At 35.6% G+C, this 7,153-nt stretch overlaps 1 pseudogene; it reads right to left on the reverse strand.

Annotated features, from left to right (window-relative positions):
• LOC109071208 overlaps positions 1-2,177 on the reverse strand; it is a 16,842-nt pseudogene extending 14,665 nt beyond the window's left edge.
• Between the last annotated feature and the right edge of the window lie 4,976 nt (positions 2,178-7,153).

Consider the following 7,153-nt stretch of genomic DNA (forward strand, 5'->3'; position numbering starts at 1 on the left):
GTTTTGTTTTTTTTTTTGTGTTTTCTGGATTGATTGTTTTTTTTTTATGTAATTTAAGGTGTTTGTTTTTTTGGTTTTTTGTGTTTTGTTTGTGTGTTGTTTTTTTTTGTTTTTGTTTTTTTTTGTTTGTGTTTTTGTTTTTGTGATTGTTTTTTTGGTTTTTTTGTTTTTTTTTGTTTTTGTGTTTTGTGTTTTGTTTTTTTTTGGTTTTGTGTTTTTGTTTTTGTTTTGTGTTTTTTGTTGTTATGTTTTTTGGTTTTGTTTTGTGGTGTTTTTTTTTTGTTTTGATTTGTTATTGTTTTGATGTGTATGTTTGTGTTTTGATGCATGTTATTGTTTTGATGTGTTTTGTGATGAAGTGTGTCTTTGTGTTTTGATGCATGTTATTGTTTTGATGTGTTTTTTGTGTTTTTGATTGCATTTTATTTTAGTGTTGATTGTTTTGGTGTTTTTTGTTGTATGATTTGTTGTTTTGATTTTGTTATTGTTTTGATGTGTAGTTTTGTGTTTTGATGATGTTATTGTTTTGATGTGTGTTTTTTTTTTTTATGTGTTGTGTTTTTGTTTTTGATGCATGTTGTTGTTTTGATTGTTTAGTTGTGTTGTTTGATTTGGTTTGTTATTGTTTTGATGTGTTTTGTGGTGTGTTTTTTTTTTTTGTTTTGTGTTGTTTTTTTTTTTTTTGTTTTTTGTGTTTTGATGCATGTTATTGTTTTGATTTGTTTTGTGTTGAAGTGTGTCTTTGTGTTTTGATGCATTGTTGTTTTTTTGTTGTTTTTTGATGTGTTTTGTGATAAAGTGTGTCTTTGTGTTTTGATGCATGTTATTGTTTTGATGTGTTTTTGTGTTTTGATGCATGTTATTGTTTTGGTGTGTTTTTTGTGTTTTGATGCATGTTATTGTTTTGATTTGTTTTGTGTTGAAGTGTGTCTGTGTTTTGATGCATGTTATTGTTTTGATGTGTTTTTTTGTGTTTTGATCCATGTTATTGTTTTGATGTGTTTTTGTGTTTTGACATCAGTATTTGTGTTTTTATGATTGTGTTATGTTTTGTCGTGTAAATGTGTCTCACCTGTTTCTCCAGTTTCTGCTGTCTGAGGTTCAGACTGTCGTCCTCCAGTGTGCTGAAACACAACAAACAACATTAAAAACCCTTTAACAACACACACACACACACACACTTACACCATTTCATTCAGTAGATAAGTTCATAATATTCACTAAAGGCTGAATCTAAAACACATCATTTGACATGCTGAGAGACTGAACGCTGCATTGTGAGTGATTTCACTGGCATCAGTCATCTATCAGTCATTGTGTTGCTAGGCAACTGAAAGGCACACAAATGAAAGAAAATCAATTTCTCGCAAACAGTCTCATGTACACACATCTACACATGACTACGTGTCTAAAAATACACACCCACACCCACATAAACACTCACACCGCAGAGACCGGAGAAACATTACAGGCCTGCGTTAAAAGAATAAATATGAAGCTCGTATTTTTGATTAAAGCGTCATAGTATAAAGTAGTGAGCTTGTTGTACCTGGTCATGGCGGTGGACGTGAAGCTGGAAGAACTGGAGGGTCTTTGTTTCCATGGCGATGACAGACGGACGCAGCGGAGAGAAACACAAGAGAGGAAGAGCCGGTGATGAAGATGACGAACACACACCTGAATGAATGTTTCATGCTCACGGAGGTAAAGTGACACACAAGCTGTCTGATGTGACACCTGTGTCACCGCGGTTACCAGCGTTAACATGACAACCAGAGGTAACACCCCACAAACACACACACACTCTGACAGATGCTCTCCAAGAAAGAAAGAAAGAAAGGAATACAAGTGTTGAGCGGAAACTTCAGCTCTCGGTGGATCTGAAGATCTCAGAGGAGCAAAACATCAAACAACACAAATCTGACCACACTCCGTCCATCTATCATTCAATATTTATATCTACCGATCTATCTATATCTATCTAGGAAAGAAAGAAAGAAAGAAAGAGAGATCAAATGGATGAAATGAAGCAGTAATAAGGCAGTGTTGTGTGAGGGATGTGTGTGATAGCTATCATTTGCTCTCTTTTTATCTATCTATCCATGCATCCATCATTACATCCATGTATACATCTATAATTCCATGCATCCATCCATCCAACTATATCTATCTATCTATCCATCCATATATGCATCCATTAGACTTGTGCCGATATTCGGTAATGCGATCGCGGTAATGAATAGGCACGGTATTGTTATCGTGGGCACTTCTAAATACCGTGAATAATTATATATTAAAAAAATTTCTGAATTTGGAATGCATTTTAAGAATATTTTTCCCATCAACTGCTCAAAATGCACAACACCGCTGTATGCTGCTTGAAAGAAGCATGTGCTCTGATGTAAACAGGCACGTAAGAGAAGCACATGGAGGAACACGTGAGAGACGCACTGAATGAAAGCACTTTCACTCTCTGACAGCAGATGGCGCTAAACTGCAGCCCTTACCCTGTAAACCCCATAAATAAAGCAGCTGCTACTTTCTAAACCATTTTTAAATAATTTTAAATAGCGATTCAGATTTGTGGATTTGCTATGGTGTTCATCACAGAGCCAAATACTTTAATATTTAGACTTAATAGGCTATTTATTTTCAAACTTTTTTTTTTAATCTGGACTACAACATGCCCTAGATATTGTTTGAAAGTGTTTTGATTCTTTATTGTTCATTCACACTTTACATTAGGGCTTTTTTTGTTAACAAACTGCCAATGAAAAATTCTTCTGAACATTTATTAATCTTAGGTATTCCAATATTTAATAACACATTGTTAAAATTGAAAGTTGCAACTGTGTTATTTAATGAGCTAACATTAACTAAGACTTGTATTTTTTTTAACAAAGATTAATAACTTCTATAGCAAATGTAGCTATTGCTCATTGTTAAGCTGTGCATTTATTGAATGAGCACTATGCGATGTCCGAACTGATTACAACTATATTTTATGTATTGCACTATATTTTATGTAAAATCATTTTAATCTAGACTGTCTTAAATTTCTTTTTAAGTCAATTTTTAAATCATTTTCAAAGTTCTTAAATTGCTTGTTTTATTTTTGAGGTTATTTTTCTTCATGATTTTTTTTTTTACTTTCTTTTATGTAAAGCACTTTGAATTACCATTGTGTACAAAATGTGCTATATAAATAAACTTGACTTGTGTTAATGCATTAACTAAGGTTAACTAATGAGGTCTTATTGTAAAGTGATACTTATTGGTCTTGATAGTTCTTTTGCACTTTAATTTGTAAAACTTTTAACTTTATATATTTTTTTCTGTATTGCTTTATTGTATTTAAATGTTCAGTTATTTTTTCCTATAAGAAAAAAGCTATTTAACCTGTTTTACTGTATTATGACCACTTTTTTTAAACTAAATTTCAATACCGTGATAATACCGTATACCGTGACAAAACATTATCAATTAATCGCAACAGGAAAATTTGATACCGGCATATCCCTAGCATCCATCCATTTGTACCTTGTGTAATATTTTTAGGAATCAATCACAGCAAAACGTGTTTTCCCGTCAATGTTTATGATGTCAATAAACCCTGCATCCATCCATCCATTCATTTATACGCATTTACTTAACATTCTACCATCATTATAGAGGAAAAAATGTCCACACTGGGAAACAACAGCAGCGTCATTCAGAAAATGAATCACTGTGAGCTTAATGACTGCAAACACACCTGACAAACACACAACCGAGTGACTGACCTCTATATGAAACAAAAGCTTTGAATACGAAGCCTCTGTTTGTCTGTCTCTCGTGTGTGTGTGTGTGTGTGTGTGTGTGTGTGTGTGTGTGTGTGTGTGTGGTGTGTGTGTGTGTGTGTGTGTGTGTGTGTGTGTGTGTGTGTGTGTGTGTGTGTACCTGTATGACCAGCGGCTGTAAGCGGGCTGAGAAGAGCTCTTCACCGTCTCCATGTCAAGTGTGTGTGTGTGAGTGAGTGAGTGAATGTGTGTGTGTCTGGGTTTTGGGCGTCTCTACCATGACAGCCACAGGTGAGCCCTCAGGGCTGCTGCTGGTTACTATGGCAACAACACCCCACAGACACCCTTTGATAAGCATGACGCTGCCAAGCGCTTGGTGTCACTCTGAAGTGTGAACGCTTCTCCACACGAAACCCACCAGCCTAAAACTACACACGACTTCATTAATGCATGTTTGACATTTGCAATATAGCAAAATCTAAAACTTTTTAAAGAGTTACTCCACCCCAAAATGAACATTTAGTCATTAATCACTTACCCCCATGTCGTTCCAAACCCGTAAAAGCTCTGTTTGTCTTCAGAACACAATTTAAGATATTTTGGATGAAAACCGTGAGGCCTTTGACTGTACCATATACTGCCAAATAAATAACAGTGTCAAGGTCCAGAAAATCGTCGTCAGAAAACCCCATCTGCCATCAGACGTGCAATCTGGGTTATATGAAGCAACGGGAACTTTCTTTGTAAGCGAAGAAAACAAAAATAACGACTTTATTCAATAATTCCTTTGTCATCAGTCTCCTCTGTGTCTCTCCATATCACCGTATGCTGTGTATGCTCTTCTGTATCATCCGTGCCACAAGGATGCACTGTTTTCTTTCAAATCAAAGCTAAATACACTTAAAACAGCACATCCTTGTGACGTGGATGATACAGAAGAGCATATGGTGATATGGAGAGACACAGAGGAGACTGTTTACAAAGGAATTGTTGAATAAAGTCGTTCTTTTTGTTTTCTTATTCTTGTATTCTGACGATGACTTTCATACCTTTCCTGGACCTTGAAACTGTTTTTTATTTGGCAGTCTATGGGACAGTCACAAGCCTCCCGGTTTTCATCCAAAATATCTTAAATTGTGTTCCGAAGATGAACAGAGCTTTTATGGGTTTGGAACGACATGGGGGTAAGTGATTAATGACAAAATTTCATTTAGGGGTGGAGTATCCCTTTAACTCTGATGTGGTTTTATAATTTTCCCCAATCGATTTGGCTCTTTTTTTTAAAACTGTCCTAACCTTCTCTAAACTGTTAATGCAATTGTCACAACAGTAATTTGGGACAGCACAAGCTTTATTGCATGTATGCATAGAAACTCACCCAAAACATTTACAGTTTTTCTCAGTTTTCCTCGCTTTGGCTCAAATGAGAATTTTTGTTTCTCAAAACAATACACTCAGATTTCTGAACAATTCGTTTCTTTCTGCTCGCTTTAAACTTCTAAGGCATTTAAGGACACTGCATATGTGTTGGCACAAAAGTGCATTTGTCTAAAATTTGCATAAATGGAAATGGCTTGTTGATCAAAACTGATGAGTGCAAAATTCTCAGTGCAAAATTTCTAAACATTTTTTTCACCATGTGAGCCATCAAATGCAAATGATCAAAATCTGTCAGAAATACATGTATATTTTATAAATAGCTCTGATTATTTGTGATGTCTGCTAAATTGGCAAATGTTTGTGTGTGTATTACAGTACTGCTTTTCTCAGTAAACTTTTACCTTCTGTTAATATAAAAAAGATGACCAGCCAGACAAAACTTAATATATCATTATAGACTAAATATACCTTTAGTGAGCAGTCAGTGCAATAAAATAAAAAAATAAAAATTAGAACAAAAATTATATTATTATTAGAAATGTGTCAACTGGTAGAGATTTTGGACTCTCGTCTTTATCGCGGTTACATGCTCACATGACGTTGCTATGCTACATGGTCACAAAAACTCATCATTTGCACACTTTAAGCATTGCGGTTTAAAAACAAGTGCTTTAAAGCCATTGGAACACAATCAGCAGTCCTTATAAACACAGTAATGTAGGTCTAAAGTGAAAGCACATATGTATAGTAACAGTGTATTGGATCCGGGCAGCTCTTAAAGTGACAGCAGTCTAGTATTCCTTTTATAAGTTTAATAAGAAGAAATATATATTTAATTTACACAGTGAAGAATATGCAGAGTTAATTTTTCTGCTGAGATTTTATACTTCTACATCTCCACTTTTACGCATCAAATTGCATCATAAACCAATCAGACACAATGCTTTTTTTGCTACTTCCTCCCAATTACTGCTGTGTGAAGGAATGGAAGCGTCTGGTTATCTTGTAGATATCATTGACAGGTAAATGTCAACATGTCAGTGTAAACAAGACGTTTCTGCTGTTTAATTTCAATCAATATTTTTGGGACTTAGGAGGAAGTTTTGAGGAAGTTCTGAAACTTTTATTTTAAAAAGAAGGAAAGTTTGAAAATCCGCTCTAAACCCAGACTGCTGTGTAAGTCGGTTTGGCAAGCAACCGTCTGTTATGTAGATTATTATAAATATAAACACAAACCGCAATCATCTCATCCGCAGCGTGTCATGTCTTTTCACGGCTCTGATAATGATGCCAATCTCAGGCTGTGCTGTACTTCCACGTTCATCTAATGGCTACCGAACAGACCGTGATTGCACCATAATGACACTCTCAGACTCAGGTCTGCGAGTGGATGGACCATTTTTCCGGCTTTGTGAATGAACTCCTTGAAAATGCACGCAGCGATTTGTGAAGCCAGGCCAGGTGCATTCATCAAAAGAGATCTAGGAGACACACATGCGCAAATAGACAAATAAACACGCCAACACGCATGCACATACACAGCAAGCCTAACGCATTCTGTGTCTCAGTGCTGTTGGTTATAATAGATCACAACAGTCGGGGTCCAGAAGTAAAATCCCAAAGTCAGTGTGACTTAATTTTTTATACACTTATTCAACAGCCAAACTCACTTAAAGGAATAGTTCACCCAATAATGAAAATGTGCTGAAAATATGCTCACCTTCAGATGTAGATGAGTTTGTTTCTTCATCAGATTTGGAGAAATGTAGCATTGCATCAGTGTCTCAGCAATGGATCCTCTGCAGTGAATGGGTGCCGTCAGAATAAGTAAGTGTTTCTTACAAACACTCAGCTTTTCTCTTCTCAATTGATGGACTGGAGTGGTGTGGATTATTGTGATGTTTTTATCAGCTGTTTGGACTCTTGTTCTGACGGCACCTATTCACTCCAGTGCATCCATTGCTGAGACAATGATGCAATGCTACATTTTTACA

Source organism: Cyprinus carpio, chromosome A4 (assembly GCF_018340385.1).
Source record: "Cyprinus carpio isolate SPL01 chromosome A4, ASM1834038v1, whole genome shotgun sequence".
Lineage (NCBI taxonomy): Eukaryota > Metazoa > Chordata > Actinopteri > Cypriniformes > Cyprinidae > Cyprinus > Cyprinus carpio.